At 44.6% G+C, this 23,785-nt stretch overlaps 1 non-coding gene across 1 annotated transcript; it reads left to right on the top strand.

Moving 5' to 3' along the window:
* Nucleotides 1-1,050: 1,050 nt before the first annotated feature.
* Trnat-ggu (transfer RNA threonine (anticodon GGU)) lies at nt 1,051-1,123 on the top strand. Its single transcript has one exon. It is a non-coding gene; the product is annotated as a tRNA-Thr (tRNA).
* The last annotated feature ends 22,662 nt before the right edge of the window (nt 1,124-23,785 follow it).

Raw genomic sequence — 23,785 nt, 5'->3', positions numbered from 1 at the left:
CGGACTAATCGCGGTGAAGGGGACCTTCTTTTTAACCCCCGGGTCGTGACTCGAGTGTCTACGACATGTCCAGAGTGGTCGACCAGCTTTGAACCCTCTTAAGCTCCCTTTGGCAACAAGACTGCCAGAACAGAGGCCCTCGCTATGCATATAGCGAATCAGAATAGGAAATGAGGGGCTCATTGAAAATAACACAGAAATAAGGGTTGGCAGTCGAGAAAACCTCGGAAAGCAAAGGGGAGGATGTGGTAGATCATTGAAACAGATTAAGAATTTGGAAAGAAAGAAAGAAAGTGAAGAAAAAATGCCCGCCAGGTGGGATCCGAACCCACGACCTCCAGAATACCGGTCTGGTGTTCTCGAGACCGGTATTCTGGAGGTCGTGGGTTCGGATCCCACCTGGCGGGCATTTTTTCTTCACTTTCTTTCTTTCTTTCCAAATTCTTAATCTGTTTCAATGATCTACCACATCCTCCCCTTTGCTTTCCGAGGTTTTCTCGACTGCCAACACTTATTTCTGTGTTATTTTCAACGAGCCCCTCATTTCCTATTCTGATTCGCTATATATATATATATATATATATATACCCCTCCCGGTAGCGTAGTGGTTATCGCAGCAGACCGGTATTCTGGAGGTCGTGGGTTCGGATCCCACCCGGCGGACATTTTTTCACACTTTCGTTTCGACTCAAAACATTCATTTCTTTCTATGACCCCCCCACCCACCTCCCCTTTGCTTTCAGAGGTTTTCTTGACTGCCAACCCTTATTTTCTGTCTTATTTCACGGAGCCCCTCATTTCCCATTTTCTTATTCGCTACATGCTTAGCGAGTGCCTCTGTTCTGGCAGTCTTGGTGCCAAAGGGAGCCTAAGAGGGTTGAACGCTGGTCGACCACTCTCGACATGTCGTAGACACTTGAGTCACGGCCCGGGGGTAAAAGAGAAGGTCCCCTTCACCCCGAGTATTGCGAGTGGCGCTGGCTACCACCCCCAAGTGCAGGAAACAAAAATACTTACATAAATACGCGAGAAAGTGCTGGGGAAACAGCCCCGCCGGTAGCATAGTGGTTATCGCACCAGACCGGTATTCTGGAGGTCGTGGGTTCGATTCCCACCCGGCGGGCATTTTTTTCACCACTTTCTTTTCGACTCAAAAAATTCTTCATCTCTTTCTATGACCCCCCACATCTCCCCTTTGCTTTCCGTGGTTTTCTTGACTGCCAACCCTTATTTTCTGTCTATATAGATATAGATAGATATAAATAAATATATATGTATACATATATATACAGAAAGATAGGTCGGCAGTCTACCACGTAAAAGGAGGCATACGGTTGTGGCAAGGCTCTTTTTTTACTAGGGTCTGAATGTAACATTTTTTTAAACACATGGAAGAAAGAAATTAAGAAAAACACGCGGCCAGAGTGGGGAGCGAACCCACTCTGCCATTTGCCACTTTATTTGCCAGTCTTCGAAATCAAGGCACACCGAGGATGCAATAAAGGATTCAGAGCAAAAGGATAATTTTTTAGTGTTGCAATTCTTCAACAGATATTGCGTCTTTCGTTGTTTGAGCAGAGGATGCATTGTGTTTCAGAACTTTTTTTGTCGTTTTTTCTAGTTAGGTTGGTTGCAATATTTCATCTGCGCATCGGTTCTTTCTTGCCTTTAATCGTGATTTTAAAATAATTGTTTACCTAAAAATTCTGGGTTTGCTTCGAAAATGGGTCCTTCAAACTCTGCACACAGTGAGAAGTCCAGGTCATGTATTTTTCTGTTTTGGTTTCTTTTGAAAAGCAGAGGGAAGAGCTAGTCATATTGTAGTCTGTGGCTGGAATGTCCTTGTTTTCTGGCGCGCTTTGTCCTACTTATGCTGATGGGGCCAAAGCATTTTTTTATTAATGTGAAGGCTTTCTAAGCGCAATAGCCTTTTTTTTCACATCTTTTAATGGCGCTGTAGTGAAATGGCCGTCCGCTTTTTTGTTTACACTTAACCTCAGAGATAAACACAAAAAGTCTTTGTTGTCAAGAATTTAGAATTTGCGGCACAGGATCGCCGAGCATCACGGACTGCTGAGGCCAGCTCTGGCCGGCAAGGCCCGAACAAATTGCGGTTCAAGCCCGAACCCGGCCCGGGCCCGAGAAACTGCGTGCTACCCGGCACGAGCCCGGCCCACGGGCCGGGCCCGGCTTGGGCTTTCGGGTCGGCACGAGCCCGTGCAGTGCACTACTCAGACTACAAGGGGAGAAGAGGACCTTCTTTTCAACCCCCGCGGTGTGACTCGAAAGTCTAAAGCCTGTCATGAGCCTATAACTGGGGGGAAGCAATCTTATGCTACGTAGGCATCAAGGGTGGCAGAACAGAGACCCTTGCTATGCTTTCGCAGAATAAGATAGTAAGGAAATGAGGAGCTCGTAGAATACATACAGAAAGTTAGGTCGGCAGTCTACAATGTCACAGAAGGCCGAGGGGTGTGGTTAGGCTCTTTTTTTTACACGGGTAATGAAGAGTGGAGATCGAGCCCACGTGTTTCGATTACACCCTCACCTTTCATTTACCACCCTCAAGCGTCAGATAAACTTCTAGTAAATATAAATAGCCCAGAAAGTTGAGAGCACAGTCGCCAAGATAGCTGAATTGGTAAGGCATTCGAGATCAAAAAAAAAGGCGTGGATTCGGTAGCCACTCTGGGCGCGTGTTTTTACCTTTCTTTATTTCTTCCGTGTGTATAAAAAAAAGTTAAATTCATTCAACGTAGTAAAAAAAGACCTAACCACACCCTTATGCCTCCTTTGGCGTTGCAGACTGACGACCTATCTTTCTCTATTTACTCTACGAGCTCCTTATTTTCTAACTATATTATTCTGTGAAAGCCTAGCGAGGGTCTCTGTTCTGGCAGCCTTGATATCTAGGTAGCATAAGAGGGCTTTCCGCCAGTTACCCGCTCATGAGAGGCTGTCGACTTTCCAGTCACGTCCCGGGGTTTGAAAAGAAAGTCCCCTTCTCCCCGCGCAGTCAGAGTGGCGCTTGTTACCACCCTCAAGCATCAGATACACTTCTAGTAAATATAAATAGCCCAGAAAGTGAAGGAGAGCACAGTCACCCAGTTAGCCGAATTGGTAAGGCATTCGAGATTTATTTGAAAGGCGTGGGTTCGGTAGCCACTCTGGGCGCGTGTATTTCTTTCTTTCTTCCGTGTGCATAAATATGTAAATTTATTAACCGTAAAAAAAAAAGCCTTACCACACCCCTATGCCTCCTTTGCCGTTGTAGACTGCCGACCTATCTTTCTGTATTTGCTCTACGAGCTCCTCACATCCTAACAATATTATTCGGCGAAAGCCTACCGAGGGTCTCTCTTCTGGTACCCTTGATGCCTAGGTAGCATAAGAGGGCTTCCCGACAGTTTCCAGCCCAAGACAGGCTGTAGTAGTTCGAGTCACGCCACGGGGGTTGAAAAGAAGGTCCCCTTCTCCCCGCGCAGTCAGAGTGGCGCTTGTTACCACCCTCAAGCATCAAATACACTTCCAGTAAATATAAATAGCCCAGAAAGTGAAGGAGAGCACAGTCACCCAGTTAGCCGAATTGGTAAGGCATTCGAGATTTATTTGAAAGGCGTGGGTTCGGTAGCCACTCTGGGCGCGTGTATTTCTTTCTTTCTTCCGTGTGCATAAATATGTAAATTTATTAACCGTAGTAAAAAAAAAGCCTTACCACACCCCTATGCCTCCTTTGCCGTTGTAGACTGCCGACCTATCTTTCTGTATTTGCTCTACGAGCTCCTCACATCCTAACAATATTATTCGGCGAAAGCCTACCGAGGGTCTCTGTTCTGGTACCCTTGATGCCTAGGTAGCATAAGAGGGCTTCCCGCCACTTACCCGCTCATGAGAGGCTGTAGACGTTCGAGTCACGCCCCGGGGGTTAAAAAGAAGGTCCCCTTCTAACCGGGTAGTCACAGTGGCGCTGCTTACCACCCTCAAGCGTCAGATACACTTCTAATAAATATAAATAGCCCAGAAAATGAATAACACAGTCGCCCAGATGCCCGAATTGGTAAGGCATTCGAGATCTAATCGAAAGGCGTGGGTTCGGTACCCACTCTGGGTGCGTGTTTTTCTTTCTTCCGTGTGCATAAAAAACGTAAATTTATAACTGTATTAAAAAAAGAGGCTAACAACACCCCTATGCCTGCTTTGGCGTTGTAGACTGCCGACCTATTTTTCTGTATTTACTCTACGAGCTCCTTATTTCCTTACTATATTATTCTGCGAAAGCCTACCGAGTGTCTCTGTTCTGGTAGCCTTGATGCCTGTTTAGCATAAGAGGGCTTCCCGCCAGTTACTCGCTCATGACAGGCTGTAGACGTTCGAGTCACACCCCGGTTGTTGAAAAGAAGGTCCCCTTCTCTGCGTGTAGTCAGAGTGGTGCTGGTTCCCACCCTTAAGCGTCAGATACACATCTAGTAAATATAAATAGCGTTGAAAATGAAGAAGAACACAGTCTCCAGATGGCCGAATTGGTAAGGCATTCGAGATCTAACTGACAGGCGTGGGTTTGGTCCCCACTCTGGGCGCGTGTTTTTTTTTCTTTCTTTCTTCCGTGTGCATAAAAAATGTAAATTTATTAACCGTAGTAAAAAAAAGAGCCTTAGCACACCCCTATGGCTCCTTTGGCATTGTAGACTGCCGACCTATATTTCTTTATTTATTCTACGAGCTCCTCACTACCTTACTCTCTATATATAAATATATATATATATATACTGTAAGTCGTAAGTCGGTTGATGGGCGGCCATATAGGCAACTAATAAAGACACCTGCGTGCAATCAATGGCCAAAATGTCGTCTTTATGGGTGAATAAATATGAACTGGATAAAGCTAAGAGGTTTTGTCTTTTGATGACATGTAAATAAACAAAATAGCGTCCTTATTGTTAGTTTCCACGTAAGGACAGAGAAGGTTAGACAGTATTGTTTTTTTAGGTTAGCAAATATTTTTTAAAAGATATTATTTATTTCAATGTTCTTTCATTTGCGGCCACAAACGTTCCCTAGATGTCATGTAAATCATATCACATTGTTGCTTTGACAGCGTTGCGCTTTGGGCGAGTAAGAAGGTGTCGCTATCAAGATCCATTTATGTGAATTCGACTCATGAAACCCGTATGCCCTCCTAAGTAATCTGATCCGATATTCCTCAGTGCACCCAGCAATGCTTGTTTATCGTGTTTTATTTTCTTCTTTTCGACGACAGATTATATTTTTTTAGACAGAAAAAGGAGATCAGTTGCTGTACTCCTTGGTCTTACTCAAGCCGTATGATTCTAAGGCGTGGTCAAAATAGTGGAAATGGGAAGAGTCAAGTATCCTCCGAATAAGCGCGGTCGCTCATTGCCCCCTTTATATTTTCTCGCAGGTACGTGTTCTCGGGTTTTCTGCACAGCCATATTTCTGTGCGCTCTTTTCGAAGGCGAATAATTTGATTTCTTAGAGGAGATATACTCGAAACCATGACGGATTCCAACTACAACAAAAGCGAAATAGCGTTGCACATGCAGGTCGCAGTGGGTTTTGTTGTTAACAGGCTCTCCTGTTAATCCGGCCTACAAGTCGAGCTCACAAAATGGTCCCCACGGTGACAACAAAAGAAACGAATTTAGTAGGTGTTGGCGATAATAGACGTCCTGTGCGCGCACTTCTCCTGTTTCTTGCGTATTGATTTAGCTACAGCAAGATGTGCCACTTACACTAAATAGGGTTTACATGATACTTCGCCCAATCTTTTTTAAGATGCAGCACTTTATTTCTGCTTTTGTTTAGTTTTTTTAAAGAAGCAACAATTGATGGGAACCTCTACGGAGCAGTGGACTCGTGAAGACCTTGTTTAGGCACACTTCATTGGCCAGTTGCATGTGCCTTGAAGAATATTACTGGAATCAGTGAAAGCAGTTGCTTTTAGAGGAGTGACATATTGTTTAGTACGTCCATAATTATAGAAGAAAACGTAATAAAATATGTCAAGGTATACTCGAGCGATGATGATGTAGTGATTCAAAATCTCGAAATACAAAACAAATGATATTTGGTTCCATACTTATTTGGTCACTAGAGCGGATTACTGAGGGCAACTTTTTGCCCTAATACCAAGACTGTGCTGCTTACATCCTGTCCATATTTCGAGGAGCGTACATTTTATCCTCTGATTGCAACAATAAAATTCTCGCGCAAATACAGCCCGTCTTTGCTATACCAAGGGGGGTGGAGACTGGGAAATTTGCGCGGAAAGTGTTGCGGTGTAAACCCTTGCGGCGAGCGGAACTAGGCGTCTTTTCGTCGAGTAAAAAATCACTTTGTGCGAATGAGTTTGCTAGGCATCATAAAAACTGGCATTCTAGACGCGAGCAAAAACTAAAATGTTCGCTTAAAAATTTGATTGTGCTGATAGATATAAGTCGTTCCATTTGTAGCGCTTTGTCGGCAAGCATTTTTTCTTCAAAGCTTTACATACCAGGTGGATATACTCACGAAATAGTTGTGTGTAGTGTTAAGGTAAATGTTTGTGTCTTGAGCAGGTATGTTTTGAACAAGGCCCTGTTCTGAGGGGAGTACTTTCAAAGTTCTGTCGAGTGGCCTACCGCTATGGCCGGCGCGCTGAATTTTGGAAGCTTGTCGCCTCGTTTACGGCCTATGTTTAGCAAAGATGACTCCTATTGAAAATCGGGCGCACTTTCGCTACCTGTGCCCTTTACAATGCCGCATTCTGCATGTGTTCTGCATGTCAAGTGATTAAATTGTCGGTCAGTGAACCATTTTTTCTACGTGCTGTTTTGCCCATCTGTACGAGTAAGTTCTGTAGAGATATGCCATCATAGGGGCGCGGCAACCAGAAAAAAAAGCCGGCTACTTTTTGCCACAGAAGATTAGCCAAACTGCTTCTGCGACATCAAAAAGCAGCAGTATTTGCTTATTTAAAGAGGAGATATTTTATTAATAGATACAATTTCTGTCCACTCCGATAAAAGAGAAATCATAAGACCTGTTAAATCAGGATTCTGAAAAAAATTGCGTTTACCTGCAAACCGTTCCGTGATTGGATGGGTTTATGCAGCGCATATTTCGGGGGTAAAATATTGTAACATCACGCTATGTAAATCCTATACAGTAGGGTAAAACTAATAGCGTGTATGTGTCTACACCAAATAATCAAACGAGTCGCAAACATTTTTTTTGTCAAAATTACTGTCAAATTAAACCTATCAGAAGATAAACGTTTTAGATAGATATATCAATAGACAGATTCTATCCTTTTAAGTGGATGAAATGCGGTACTTACGTCAAGTACAAGCTGAATTACCATTCTTGCAATGCAGAAGTACATCGACATTTTTCGATGCTGCGAGATAAAAGCAGAAACGTAGTGAGATAAGGCGTAATTAGAAAAAAAAAAGCGTTTTGATGTAGTTAAAATTTTGTTTTTCAAATGAGATACTACACAAACATACCCAGCCAAATATAGAAACAAACTCGCAACAGGAACATTCACTTATGGTTACAATTGCGCTGTCTATTGCGCTGTCTAGTAGTTTACGTATTTCACTATCTCCTTTCGTTTCCTTCGTTTTTTGCACAGTGATGTTACACCAAAAATGCCGATAGTACCCACGCGAGGTCGGGAATGCGGAAAGAAAGCGCGGGAACTCGGTGAGTGGTGGGCGACCCGTAAGGTCGCTGAAAAAAATGCAGCTCGAAGATTTGTTTATTGAACCCTAATCGTTTTATGTCATAGTAGTGAATAGAGCCAATAGTACTGAAGTAGTGTAGTGAAAAAAATGAAAAATGCGGCCCATTGTTCTTGACTGCAAGCAACCGAGCTCAAGGGAAAAGGGTAGAGATGGTGGGTATCCCGAAGTGCGAACCAGTCACCAGTGAGGCAGTCTAGGATTGGGAGGAGTATATGAAAGATTAGAGCTGTTCTTCATGGCTAATGCCATTGTGGATGATAACGGATATGCAAATTTTCTGGTAAAGGTATAGAAACCACGCCCACACTTCTCAGCGCAGGTTATTATCAGCAGGGCCCCGATAGGCACAGCGGAGTTGAGATTTTTAGGGAATAAGTCAGCCCCACCACGGCAGCAGCATGAGGGCGCACACAAGGTGCGGCCGGTTGCGTTGAAGGGCGTTCCACGGACGAGGGCGTGAGTGGCGGTGCTTACGTTTGCCGCCGCTAGACACCCTCGCGGCGCTAGCGTTCGGTGACGGGTTTTAGGACGGAGCGCGTTATCTCCTTGGGCGAGCCTTTTCACCGACTCAAACGGACAGCGAGCGCACGTGTTTTAAAGACGCTCTAGTCTTTACAGGGCAACTCAACCGAAAAACTTTCTGTCCATATATATGTATTGATGTCTCCCAATCCCTCGCTCAATTCATCCGCCCGGCCAGAAATTAAAGTAATTTATGAGTGAGACATTAGCTACACATTTTCAATTCAATATTTCTAAAACTGTGCGCCATGTTCGCCGACATTGTTAGCAAAAGATAATACTTAATAAAACGATGAAACTGCACCTGAGCTTTATTGTCTGAAAACGTGTCCCTGGCACGGCACGTAAACTTCGTTGCACTTTTCCAGCCCACAGTTGTTTAGTTACAGCTAAAGACGCATTTGTTCGGAGTTTATTCCTCGGAAATTTCGAAAATGTCATCTTTTCTCGGGTAACGCCTTGTCAACAAACAGTACAGGGAAGAATATTTGTCCGCGACGGATTAAAGCCTTGAATACGAGGACACCTCTACTGCCAAAACATGTTTGGTGGGCACAATGTGTACCTTATGAAACGGGGACACGCCACATGATCGCTGAAAAAGGATTTAAAAACATTTGGTGTGCGCGATTTTTGAAACTACTCTTACTGGGTCAGTCTTGCCACCCATAGAGATTTGGGTTGTTTCCTTTTCGCAGGCGTGAACCTGCCATTAATCACGCCACTGAAAACTTCAGATTGTACACTGTGAGGTGTCGAAGAAAAAATGTGTATGGTCCAGCCTCCTGTAGCTGTTAAGCATATTTTAAAAATAAACTTTACGATATGATCTATCGCTATAGGCACATTCACCCCGTTATTTTATCTCCAACTTCAACCCATATGCATTTATCTCTGAAACTAACGCCCGGGCTCATGGAGCAGTACCGCTGTGTGGGCCTACCAGCACGCAATAAAGGCGTTTCGATGATTTTGCTCTGCGAACGTACTGCACTTAATCGAATTAATTTTCGCAGCGTAGGGAAATGCCCAGTTACTATTTTATTACGTGATCTTTTTTTATCGAGTACTCAAGCAACATATGTCCTTTATGCGCGTGTAATCTTGTATATGCTCAAAGAATGCGTAGTTCGCGCCGTTAGAAGATTTAATAACTAATATAGTTTAGATTTAGACGGTTTATAATAGCGAAATAAAAAAAAATTTGGAATGGAAAAGCAGTGTTAGAATATTTAGGAAGTATTTGGCTTGTTTTAGAACTTCTACAAAACTTCGCTGATTCGCCTTGTGTCCGGCAAAGATTTATAAACATTTGCACGAACTTGTGTGCCGACAGTTGCCAATTTTTTAAACATTTTTGACTGACCTGGCCGTCACATCTGCTCGCCAATGGGTAAAGCTGAACATTTATTACATTTAACACTTTTTGGTTAAAGTTCACCTAACTAGAAACAAGCGCGAAAGCTTTTTTATTAACTAAGTACCGGCTGCCTCGCACTGCTTCGACGGGAGCTCTAAACAAGCGAGCTTCCATTTGATGAGCTTTTCACCAATCAGCTTTCGGCCTCGAAGATTCTGTGCGACTCCCTTGGTCACGCCATTGCATATCCACTTTTGTATTTGTAATCAGGAAAAAGGAGGCTACATCAGTCATGAATGCCTACGCGTAAATATTGTTTCCTGGTTTCCCACATTGGTACTCCTTAAAAAAAAAACCCGCCCGAGCACTATTACAGTGTCCCCCGTAATAAAGCTTTAGCAATCTCTTTCCAGGGCGTTTTGAAATCTATGGTGAACAGAAATTTAATCAATTGTGCCATTGTAGATAAGGATTGGAGGTAGTGCCACGGCCGCGCATTTCTATCACCATCGTTCCACATAATTGTTTCCCACAACACATGATAGAGAACGTTGAGAAAGAGAGGGTGTACTTTTGTTCATGTAGCAATTATCTTATACTTCTTCAGAAGGGGAATTTCAATGGATAGCAATTTAGGAAGGGAGGTAGATACATACTTCCCCATCAGAGGTGTCGCGCCCTCGATGTATGGCACATGCCTCGCATCCCCAATGCAATTTCCTGCTATACCTCCCATTTATTAGCGGACATGCACATTCGTTATGAAAGTGACTGAAGTCATCAGAGATTAGAGGGATCGCTTAAGATTGTTGGAGTTTCTTCCGTGGGCACTCCTGCTGTACTTCATGCAGCGTTCCGCTTTGACCTACGACGTGTATGACGCCAGACACGCCAAGGAACTTTCCGAAGTGTTTTAGATGTAAAACTACTGCGGCCTTCGCTGGGTAATTGGGCAGGGAATGTGAATGCGACCTTGGATGGGAATGTAAAGTTGCGCAAGAACCACGTCCAATAAAGAGATGTTCAGGCTTTGATATCAAGTCGAAATAAAAATCGCTTTTGATTCAACTTTATATAACAATTATATAGCATTACGACATCACTAAACCACGCGTAACCAAGTCGTATATTCCTCGAAACTAATTCCAATTGTAGTACCAAGAAAAACGTACACAAGAGTTGGTTATTCCATGGTATTGAGAAGGATTGCCACAAATATATAACAAGCGCCATCGCAAAAACATTATTTGTTTGTCCAGAATTTTATTATATTCCTCTGCAGCCGAAACTTGCAGACAAAACGAGAATGTTTACAGGCGTGAGGTGACTACGATCATGTCGTACAATGTGGAACACACAGGCGCACCAATGCGACGCAGAGGGCAAACTCTGGGCGCGTAGTGCCCCTGGTGCGAACACAATGTAACTTCCCTCTTCACTAAAAGCAGGTCTAACGATTCTATTTGTCTTTGCCTGTTAGCAGGCATAAACCTACTGCTGGTAAATGCCCTATGTAGAGGGTGGAACTGCGGTAGTGCGCCCACAATTCGAAACAAGCGGACCGATAGCCGCTGTTCCCCTTGGCATGGTCGCCACTGCCATACCTGGGATGGTGGCACCGCGGTGGCAGTGATAGGCTGTAGGCCTGCTGACGCTGCTTCTGAGGCACACGGCAGGTCGCACGTTAGTGTGCCTTTCATCCAGCGGCCGTGGCACTACTCTGCTAAGCGGTCACTGTGTGTAGATATCCAGTTTATAGCCGCACACAAAATGTAGGACGCGTCTATGAATTTCTTGATGCAGTACGGCAACTAACGGAATGGTGCGTCGCTGATGCCAGAATGTAGATTAGCGTTCGGGAGCGAGTATGCCCGTAATCTACAATAACATGATGAGGAAAAGTATTCTTCGAGAACAGAATTTAGTATTTACAAAGACAATCACCATTACCACAAAAATGATAGCAGCGGAGCTTCGCACGAATCCGGTAATCAGAATCGGATGACGACGAATTGGCGCCATGATTGCGCCCCTCGTAATTAAACAGTAGACAGGCCCGGAACTAGATCACACACTAATTTTGTTGTGGCAGTAAACACCCCGACACGGAATCCAGGCACGTCCACGTGCTCTTGTTTTAGATATAACATCGGGGAAATAACGCCAAATGCGTTCAGACAAGAAACAGCCACAAGGCTGAATTTTTAGCTCGGCCTCGGTCAGGGGCGTCGAAGCGGAAAGAGTGAATGGTGAAGAGGACGACTACAGCGACCGTGTCGCGAGAAACCTGTGGGTTTTGGTTCTGAACTGGCTGAGCCCTGGACATCGAAAGACCATCGCGAGCAAATGCAGTGCTGCTAGTGCTCAAAAACTCACTGATATACACGGAAGTGAGCCTAACCAGGCAAAGGGTAAAATTAAGTAGGACACGACCGGCGTGTATTAGGTTACTCGCAAAACAGGGATCACCAATTTTGTTGAATAGTAAAATCGCTGCCTTTATAGGTCGGAGTTCAATGATGCTTCAGTCACTTGCGTTCTGTTCTTGACAAAGCCATGGTTTGTGCGGAAGATGCAGGTGAGGTGGATGAGTTACCCATAATCGTAGTGGAACCTTGAATGCATCCTGTCTTTGAATGCAGCTTAGTGAAATCGTTCGGCCTGCCATAGGAACAAGTGGTTCGCGTGCAACAGGTGAGCAACGAAATCGAAATTGTGTGGAAATACCGCGAGGTATTTCCAAGCCGTCTTGGCACGTTGCAAAGTGAGAAGACTACCCTCTTGATATCAGAAAACGTCAAACATATAATTTGTAGGTTGTAAGTTTCTCGTGCTCGGCGACCACTACACTTCAACAGCGTACGTTCAACCCTGCTCTGGAGGAACCAATAAAAATGGCGCAAGCACATTGAGACACCTCCAGAAAGATGGCTTTCTTTAGTTTACATGCATGTGCCTATATGAAATTACATTTGTGCATTCAAATGAGTGGCTAGAATGAAAGCGGAGTTTTGAATCTTTTTGCATAGAGATATTCCGGGCCTGCAAATGCTGCCGTGAACTCGTATACGCCTTCGTCTACATTGCGGGCATGAAAACAGTAGACATAGTTGCCTCATTCATGTTATTATAACAACATAAGAACAACTGCTGATTCCAGGTATTCCAGAACCTCTTCGTAGTTTTAGGAAATATCAGGTACTAAAGAGCGACACTCTTCAGGAGAAACAGTAGGAGGAAAAAGCGTCGAAGAGACCGTCATTTCTTTTGCTACAAACACTAGTCGCAGTACCTGTATTGGTCCAGAGGGATCAATCTGTTTCGCGGGTGGGTCAAGGGGTCATTGTGGACGTTCATGTTACATACTAAGACATTGACGTTATTAACAGAGAAAGAGCACCACGATCGTTTGGACGCAGTCCTCTAAACACTGAAACACGCTGAATTGAGACCTAAATATGAAAATTCTTTTTTAACGTAAAGTATGCAAAATCTGGGGCACACATTGACTTCCAGGAAGGTGCGAACTTCGGCCAAGAAAGTATAAGCTGCCCTTCAAGCACCACAATCATCCGTTGTTTCGGTGCTACAGACTAGGTGAGGTAGATTGGCTCTTGGTAGTTCTTACCAAACTTTTTATCAGTTCTACAATTAATTCCCAATCTCTTGGAAAAATGAAATCAGTGGAGATGCGGCTATAAGAAGACCAGGGGCATACCGAAAGATAGCCCCGCCAATTAAGTTGGAAAATCTGGGCAAAGCGCAGCACATGTGGATAGCCTTGTATCCATTGCGTGAGATTGGAACACGACGCAAAGTAGCACTACCGCAAAAGAGGTGTGGAGGTCGATAAACGTGTGAAGGTCGAATTTGGCCGCGGGTAGACGATGCAGGCGGTGATTGGAAAACAAAAGGGCAGCTGCCATTGTCCAGTAAAGCTTTCGAATATACTAGATATCCTTGTGGATATCTCCATTATCTCCAATTTGTATTGCGAATATCCTTGTCGACATTGTCGCGTTTCTTAATGATGTTCTTTGACCAAACAATAGAGACCAAAAGATAGAGAAAGGGTAAATGATCTGTGGGTGACAGCCCTAAGTAGGCTGATTTCAGTCTGTGGCATGGCATAGGTGACAAAGGAGGTTGTGCACACATAACGGGCAGTACTCGGTGTTAACAGCGAAAAATTGAGCGTGTTGCAGGGAAATTGGGTTGGATGTGATTGATGTAAACAGGGTAAGGGACAACATCAAACAACAGCAAGCTTTTCCTTGGGAAGGGATCGAATTCACTTCAGCCCCAAGCTAGGACACCAAATAGGGTTGTGTTTAGGTGGGACAGCGGAATCTTTTTTAAGCGGCCCCGCAAAGTTAAAGACGAGTAACTAGGCGGCAAATCAGAAGCAAGGTACGTGCGCAGACTCAACACCGCGAGTTAGCCAGAACTAAAAGGTACGGAAGGACCTATAGACATAGCGGAGAACATAGACAAATACAATTTAGGTAGAAACTATACAGCGTACGATTTATTCAGAAAGAAAAATAAACCGCGCAATTTGAAAGCGAACGGGAACTACGAATGCACTAAGTATCTATTTAGCTACATAATTATACAGCTCTGCAGAAAGCGTCATAAGTGTGTTGGTATTGAAAAGCAACTTGAACGGGAAGAAATAAATAATCACGCATTAGCTAACACTCACCGCCGGGACCTTAACGCCCCGCCAGTCGAATACAGTTATGTCTGGGAAGTACGCCTCAGGACCGACGGAATAAAGAGAGGAAGAGGAGTTGCCGTGATTATCAAAAAAGACAACGACTAGCACAGAGTGGATAAAAGCTTTAAAATCCACCTTTGCGCTTAGAGGAACGAGAGTGGGGTAAATTACGCATTCAGGAGTGGTGAATTTGTGCACTGTCAGTGGCGCTAGGAAGGAAAATAAGTAACGGTTAGCTGTGGTCGCAGAATATAAATGAGGGAAAGATTCAGGTGAAGCAATCTTAGTTTTAATGAATACCCATATAGAAGGTTTTCATAGATACATAGATCACAATGACTCTCTAGTGATGAGTGTATGTCGAAAAACCTAGAAGTAATAGTTATTCAGAAAATGGGTGTCACTAATAAATAACGTGAAAACCTGGTAACACATAGTTCCACAAAAATTAAAGTGCGGTCTCCGACGTGGAATACCAAAATTTGGCGGAAATGAAGAGAGATAAGAACAGAACCTCTTAGACAGTGACCAAAGGTGGTTTTCCTTCTACTTTGGACATGCAAACCGAATAAATTTAAAAACTTTAGGAGCCGGCAAAACCTATTTTAACAACGGACAGGTAAAGATAACTGCTAAAAATCATGGATAACTAAACTATAAGTACGCAGACCAAAGAATAGTTACGACAAAGTGATCGGGTTATAAACCATTGGATCGATGAAGCCTGGCAATGAAACCGATGGAAAGGAAAAGAAATGCCAGAAGCTGGTGGAATCACTTTATAAAGCAGTCTTTGGGGTTCCGGAAAAAGGCGTCGAGAGAACACAGATAGGCAAACAAAACCTGAATTACAGACAGAAGTAGTGTAGGGAAAATGAGGTAGCTATGGGAGAAGCACCAGAAATGCAATAAATGTTGCATGCAAGGAAGAAGGAAAAAAGTTAGCACTTGATGGACCCAAAGGAAAGAAGAACAAAAGCGCATCCAGGGCAGTTTGGAATAATGTAAAATGAGTCAAATTAAAAATCAATATCTACCAAAATTTGCGATTCAAGCGGAGGGGAAACACTTTAAAGGAGAGAAGGCGTTTGCACATGTTTATCGAGTAAGCAGTAAGAATTTTACAGAAGTCTTCAAAAAGGGAAATATATCTGATCATACTTAATTGAAAAAAATAGGTGCCCTTCCACCCTGTTAAGAGGCATGACAGGCGAAGATGGGTGGAGTCCACGGTGTGCACTAAACAAAACAAGTGTATTTAAAAGTTGCGGTGAAGCATACCTTCTAGCCGGTAACTGAATTTAATTTGAAGTAACTAGACCTTTATTCTAGGGGACAAACATGCAGCTGGTCGTTTTCCTCTCACGTCGTTTGTGTAATGCAAGAATCCAATGCGCTCGACCGCTAAGCATACTACAGAGTACAGATTGGGCCATCTGACGTCGGCGTGTAAGTTTCCTGGCCGTACAACAGGCGTGTCATCAGTATTGCCATGAAACCTACAGCTGCGCGCGGACGCCCCACCCCTCAGTCTACTGCTAACCCTCCTCGCCTAAACCGGCCACAAGTATTGCGCGCATACTCAGAAGTGAAAGACAGCCTAAGCATTTCGCTCTGAAAGATATTTACACTAAACAATAATATTGGATCACGTCGGCGTTACAAGGGGATAAGTTTATCTTCATCCGTGAGGGATTCGCTGTTCATCGACGAGCCCTATCTTGATGTGGCAATGGCATCGGCCGTGGCTTTGCGCAGAGCATGTCCCCACCCACGGTTCTGTTGGGCATGACTCTTCTTCAATTCCAGCTCTTCCTGCTACAAGCCCACCACATGCCCCCGCCGCCAATCGAATTAGGGTACGATTCTGAATGGGTTGGTGTGTCTTCCTGTAACTGGTAAAAAAGCAGTAATCAAGAATGTGTCCAAACTAGGTGTATTGCCTCTGCAAAAAATACCTTATAATATTTAGGCGTGAAAGTTACAAATAATTTATCTTGGAATCTTCATACCCAACATTTGCTCTTCTCATTCAGAAGCTTTATTTTTAAACCACAAGGTTACAATAGCCCCGCCTTGATCTAAAATTTTAAGGTAGTTAGCATCAGTAATACCAAATCTCGAGTACGTATGCAGTGTTTGAGAACATTTGTGGTCCATATTTAAGATTTACTTTGATACTTTTTAACGAATCCAAAGTACATGTGCACGGTTTGTTCATTACAAATTTTCTCGAGCTCATCTGATCCACCCACTGAAGTGAAAAAAATTATCGATCAACTTTTTCTCGCAATCGGAAGAAAGCAATTCAGATTAAATTTAATTTCCCTCATCGCAAGTAACAAATGGCGTTCATCACCTACCTTTTTGATCACCTTATTAACAAAATTTAACCGGCAGCACAACTCCAGAGTACTTACTCCTTACCTTTTACGAACTGACCTTTTAAAGTTATCGTTTTCCAGGAACTGTCGGCTAGTGGAATTACCCAGTCACCACAAACCGGTTGTCATAAAGGGCTGTGGTACTGTTGAAATATTAGCCCTCTTATTGCTCACCTTGACTGGACATTGTGTAACAATGTTTGATAAATAAATAAATAAATAAATACATAACTCCGCTACGCCCACGGTATAACTAAAATCTACTGATATTCCTATACAGTAAAATTATTTGCCATGCTCCCCGTTGCAACAGAGTTATATGAATATTTCATCGCAAAAATCTATTGACAGTAGAGGCCAACACGCCCTAAATGTTGCACTGTTTTAACGCGAAGGTAACTGTTCAGAGTGAGAGCCTGGCCCACGAGGCACCTTCCACACTGCCTGCAACAAGCCACCAGCATCGCTCCCTGTACATTCTACGCAACATTTACAAAACTTCACGCAACCACAGCGGAATCTTAGCCCAAAAACACCCCTAGCGGAGTGTGCACCGAAGCTTTGCGCAAGATTACCGTCCTCCACGTTGGCGAAATGACGACTCGTCACCATAAGAAAATCTACCTGACAGCCCATCATTGAAGCAACAATGCTCGGCATGTCGGACACAGCAGCACTGACTATTGACAGCCATCACGTCTTATTTAACGTAAAAGCGTACGACAGTTGGGTACGCTGTTGCATATACCGGAATACCTACAAATGCTGTGCAAATTGCGGTGGGCTCGGACTCAGACCAAGGGCCGCTTGCTTGAAACCAAATAAGACAGTCTTATTCGCAGTCTAATCTTACCGGCAGTCTTATTCTGGCTCTTACGTTCCCTAGGCAATAAGATGCTTTCCGCAAACCTATAGGACGACAATTATGACTCTAAAGAAGAACGCAATAAGACTGTGAATAAGCCTGCCCCGAGCAGTCTTATTCACAGTCTTATGGTGACGTGGTCAGTCATTTATTCATAAAGATCCACCTCCATACCGTGACAAACTTGTGCAGTCACCATACAAGTGGCGAACAATAGCGAGCGGCGGCCGTTCGACTGTCTGCTTCGAACAAATAAATGCCTGTTCCGCCAAGATCGACTCTTTTGTAAATGCCGTCGGGAGAGAGAGTGGAAAGGGACAGGCAACGCCGGCGCCGGACGCCGTACGGCCTATCAACTTTGATGCGGCATCGATGGCTGCAGCCAACCACCGTTTTCAACTTTCGCTGTGTGGTATTGGCATGTGCTTGTTTTCCCCGGTTGGCGCGGCTTTTTTTCTTCATCACGTCAAACAAAGATGAACAGGAATGACAGTATGCGGCCCGCTCATTGTCCCGAGAAGAGATCGGGCGGCCACGCACACGCTGTGAATGTGGGATCGTCTGCTATGCCAGCTGTCACCACAGTAGCTACGAAAAGGCGGCACGGAAAGGACGGAACAAATGTATTGCTGTATAAAATTATGTCCGTTAACTCAACAACACCAAATAGCCGTTCGTAATAGAACTGCAATGTGACAGCAAAATTACACACAACAGAAACGCTCTAGCAGCCTGTAGTACCTGTGCCCGTGTGCGTCAGATAAAATCACGTTTCCAACGAGAAGCTGCGCAGACTTAGCGTCTTTCCGTCCTTCTCTTCGGAAGTGGTGGTTACGTAGCTTGATTGTTAGCGTTTGTACTTTGATTGCGCATTCTGCTTGAGCAATTGGGATCCGGAGGCGGCATAAAAAAGCAGCAAGCATAATATCCACATTCGGCTATATTCTACTGCGCGATTGTTTTCAGCTGCAGCCCTCGCTAAGCCTGCTGTGGTCTAGGCAGCGTGTTGTTGCGATCGTGTCGCTGTTTCAGGCGGCGTGAGCCGCTTTAGTGCTTGTTGAACAGAAGTCTACGACGATGAACCCCAAGACAATTCGCAACTTTCTAATTCGCGGTGAGATGAAAAGAACGACTCGTACTGCAGCGACGTGAGACAACGTCGCTGATTTTTGCGTCAGCCCACTGGGTTTCTTGGGCCCACGGTTCGAGCAGACGATGTTTGTTTATGACTTCGTTTAGGCGGCCGGGCGACCGAGGCCCGGCCGCGTAAGTGGCCCTTCCAAGGATGGCGGATCATTGTAACGTATTTGTGACAAGGCCCAAATACGCCGTCTGATGGTAAGCATTTCTTAATTTTATCCAATAATGGTTCAATATAGACGCTTGTCCAACGCCGGCGATGGCAACAAGCAGTTTTGTGGCGTATTTCCCGTTTTTCCTTAGGGGCCTCTGTCGAGCTCGTCCAGAAACCCGCAGTCCCTGTAGTCCTAAATGAGACCGTTCTGTAGCCTGACCCGCGTGCGCTTTCGAGCAAGCGCACCAGTCCGAATCTTATTCTCGCTATTAATAAAGGCCGTGAATAAAACTAGACTGTGAATAAGACTGCCAATAAGAGCGTGTGTTCGTGAAAGCGTGCCTTGATGTGTGACCTCAACGTCAGCCGAACTTCTCTTCTAGGTTATACCCACTACCCAGGTCCTGATGTCCCCTTCTAACCACAAAACAGCTCCGCTGACTTTCCCACATTATGGCTTCTCGAGATTGTCCCTGGAATCTCAATCTTTACCAGCGCATGCGCATCGCCTCGAAGGACCAACACAAGAAACCCTGCAACAAACTCTCCACCTTCAATGACCTCCTAGGTGAGCTGGGCGGCTGCAGCCGCCTGTATTGCCAAAAATGACCCATTATATCCTTTTGCCATGCCTGACAAAACGTAGTTACTGCTGAATCTTGCACTTTAGCAACGCTAGCAACCAGAATAGCCCTCTTCTTTGGTCCCACACTCGCCAACTGGAAATTCACCAACAACCGGTATTTCCGCATCCATTGGCATCCATTTTTCCTGCACTGAATTACCGGAAGCCACTTTTCCAGACTATATTCACGGAACTACAAGAAGGCATCTCTCTCTCGGGTCACAACAAGGTTATAGAAGATAGCAAGGCTGCAAAAGTAAAAAAAAAGCACCGCCCGCCCAGTTCTACCCCTACACAACCTCCTCTTGAGGAAGCCAACCAAGTAGAATCGGAGAGTTTAAAATGGTTAAATGTACCAACTTTGCACCTCTTCACATTTGGTATTGGAACTGTCCCTCAACAAAGAAAACATCATTGTTTCAACAGCCCAGGATTGCGAGTAAAGAGGTCCAATGAGTCATGAGGTCCGGTCCAACGCGTTAAAAGGTCCAATATTGGATCTATTGACTTGTTGGACCTCTTGTATCGTTGTACCTCTTGACTCCCCGTCGACATCTTGACGCAGCTGAGGCGAGTCAAAAGGTCTAACGAGTATAGAGGTCAAGCTATAACAAATCACCGCTACATATCACCGCTACGTGTGGGCTTCAAGTCGCGGTGTTATTACGAAAAGTTGAAAGTATAACGCCTCTCAGTATATATTGTTTTATGTATATAATTGTGTAACAGTTGACAGTATAACGCATCTGTGTATTAAAGTTTTGTATGTATATAATTGTGTAGAGGTTGTGTATATGTTGCCGCGAGCATGTCTTGAATTTTTTTTACGAGCACCTGGCCACGCCAGGCTATTTTATCGTTTTAGAGCTGAGCCGCGGTTTTCTATTTTTATTGTGTGCCGCGCCGGCATCATTGTTTGTTATAAAGATGGTTTTTCCCTTTGGAAACTTTTGTATATCAAACGTCTCTTTGATGAACCATGTTTCCGATCCAATTGGATTGTTCGGGATATTATAACGCTGGAAACAAGATGCTCACGGGGCAAACACCGCGACATTTTAGTCGACAAGGCTCGACCGTGCATGTACTTTTGTCGGACGCTTCTTCCACGTTTATGTTTACTTGATTATTGCGGACATGTCATTCCATTTTAATATCATTCAACTCTTCAAAAAACGGTTCCCGTAACTGTGTGTTACCGTTTCGAAAAACATTCCTCATTAGACCTTTCTCGAGTAAAATATAGAGTAGCTAAAAGAGTAGCTAATTGACAGGGTGTGTCGGCGTTAAGAACGCGGTGGTGACGTGGCAAATGCCGCAGAAGCGTCTGCCTTGACCGGGATAGAGCGACGGATGCCGCCGCTGTAGCCCGGCTGTGAATCATGATAAAGGAAACGGATAGGAGCGTGTTTCAAAGGGTGAGACGGAGGAACCTAGCCATTGTAATGTGCTAGCTTGGGGCTACACCACTTCGCTACGCACGCGCAGACACCGAAAAACTTCTGCTTGTGAGCCTAATGTTTCTCATCTACACCAATGCAAACTGCATAAACGTTCGTAATTCGAACTCCAAGGGGACCATACAATGGTTGGAATAAGGCGGAGGTATAATTAAGCGGAGTTATGAGCCTGAAACAGGTACTTATATTGCATTCATGTAACCAGGGAGCCATGATGTCGAAATAGTGACGCTGTTTATACGCGGGAACAAGTTTGTGTACTTAGCATGGTCGAGCAAATCAAAAGTGAAACCAATCGGTAATATGCTCTGGCCTGCTTTTTTTTCTGCCACGACTCTACAAGCATTGTTTCGAACTAGTTGAAAAGCCCCAGCGCAGCGCCAGAATCCTCATACGCTGAGAAATAACGCGTTGCAACATTCAGCTTTGACGCTGCTTTGCATGCATCTCTAGTAAATTTGGTTCGGTTTGGATTTGCAACACAGTGTAATCTTTCGGCCGACTTACTCTGTGACGAGTGATTGAAACCATGGGATCCCAGCTCGAATGACCCGTTCTGGATATCGACGCGTTCCAATTATTGGGAGGTTTCGACGATTGAAATAAACAGGGCTGTGCCTGGACCAGGGCGTAAGTTCTAATTATTTGTAAGTTCGAATTAGCCGAGTTCGAAATAACGAGTTTTTACTGTATTTATTTTATTAAGTTTTTGAATGGCCACAAATCTGAGGGAACTTTGCTCTTCACCATTTATTCGAAGCAGTTGCTCCTGTCGCCTTTTCTTATAGCTCTTTAAACACCACCGAATATGTATTCACGAATTTATAAAATAGTGTCTCATTATTCGCAAGCAGTGCTGAAAAAGTTAGCGTTTCTCTACCAGCCAGATATCTGTATGTGGTTAGTACATTTCGTTTTGCCGCACTGCAAATCTATCCTTACCATACACTTGTCATCCGTCGTGTGCGGGTTACCAAGGAGGTGCTCTCGAACAATCTGATCTAGCTGTGGGAAGGAAGCGTGCAACGAATGCGAATATCTGCCACAACAGGCCCATAGCAACCATCGCTAGAGCAGAACACAAAGCCCTACCGCCGACGCGCTTACCGACGAGGAGGCACGTCCGCGCGGGGAAGGCTGTGTAAATTCGTCGCGCCAGCTAGAGTGTGCTCCGGAAGTGAAACTTTCCAGTCTCCCATGCTCCCTACCCACCCTGAGTGCCTGCTCCTCCGGATTGGGGATTTATTATCCCGCATACCGCGTAAGAACCGTTGGCGTGTACAGGTAGGAAGCTGTGTTTAAAAAGGGAACTCACCAACCCCTCCTCCGAGACTGCATCAAATTTCAAAATCCCAACTCGCTTCCGAGCCCCACTTTCGTGAACAATAACAACACTGTGGCACATCATCAGCTTAGCACTGCAATTCCGTAGATACTAGTAGAACTCTTAAATACAAGCAGAAAGGAACCAAGTGTTTTTACCCCGAACTCTGTGCCGCCCCTTCTGACAGCTTCAACTAACTTCCGTTACTTCTTCGGAGTGTAATAAAATAGCTAAGCACCACTGCTTCAAATTCATCGGAGAGTGAAATGCACCGAACATTGCATGGGATTGAGAGCGCAATATGAAATGAGGAACGAGACTGTGGGATGCAGCACACGTTCGCCGTTCATCTCCTTGCAACAATCCCATATCCCGATCCGCCTCGGCTCCACCGTACCCCGGGATACCACGGAGGACCTAAACATTAGTCGCAACATCTGCCAATACACTTGGCAATCCCTTGCCTTTATTGTCGCACGTTATCACTGTATGGTAGAGCGCACCATTTCGGGAGTTGCCAAGTCCGAAAAAGGCGTCGGCGGCCTACCAATCTAGGAAGCCTTCCGAGATGCTGTAGAAACTCTCCGCCCGATAATTTTGACCTCGATGAATGAATGACGATCATAAAACGTGGTGTAAAAAACACCCGAAATGAATCCGCTCAAGATCAAGTAGCCCGCTGGATATCCACACCTCGAACACCTCTGTACAGCTAGGCACAGCCTGGTAATACGTCGGAATTGTAACAAACCAATCCGACACCTCAATTTCCGCATTCGTCGCCTCACATAACAAGCGAAAGTCTACGCCAAACAATTCATTCAGAAGAATTGGCACCAATTATTCACCCAGTTACAAGAGACGCATAGTACGCCAAAACTTTTACTTTTAGAGACGCAAACACTTTTACCTACTTCGATTTCTAATGGGTATTCAAGACAAGAAGACCACCTCTAAACATCACATCAGCCGACCACATGCGTGCCTTCCCAGGTGACAAATAAAGCCCTCTGCTCCTTACCACGAATGTACAAACTTTCTACCCGGACACTTCTGCATTCTTATATTAACTATACTGGGGACCTTAACGCAACCTGGACGCACTTTATACTTCCGAATAACTCGAGGCAGTGATTCGCAACGTAGGTCGCAGTACAAGACAAGGTAATAAAAAACTTTCGAATACTCTAATACCCCACCTTCCTCTTGCCAGCTTCTACCCCCCCCCCCCTGAATCACATCAATGTTTTTTCCATACAAGGGGCACTTCCGCTTGCGTAAAAACACTGTCACACTTCCCTGCACCCCATACATGGCCATCCAATTGTCATACCAAACCTGCGTCCTATCTCCCTAACTTAGTTCTTCGGAAAACTGCTTACGCACATGGATTACAGTCACGTTTCGGCATACGTAGGACATAACAGCCTCTTCCCATCGACGAATTACGGCTTCCGGCCTCCACTATTTGCTCAAAACGTCCTCC

This window comes from Haemaphysalis longicornis, unplaced genomic scaffold (genome assembly GCF_048455015.1).
Source record: "Haemaphysalis longicornis isolate Haplotype H1 unplaced genomic scaffold, Haemaphysalis longicornis Haplotype H1 scaffold_8, whole genome shotgun sequence".
Lineage (NCBI taxonomy): Eukaryota > Metazoa > Arthropoda > Arachnida > Ixodida > Ixodidae > Haemaphysalis > Haemaphysalis longicornis.
The sequence above is the reverse complement of the archived record's forward strand: the minus strand, read 5'-3'. Positions and strand labels throughout refer to the sequence as shown.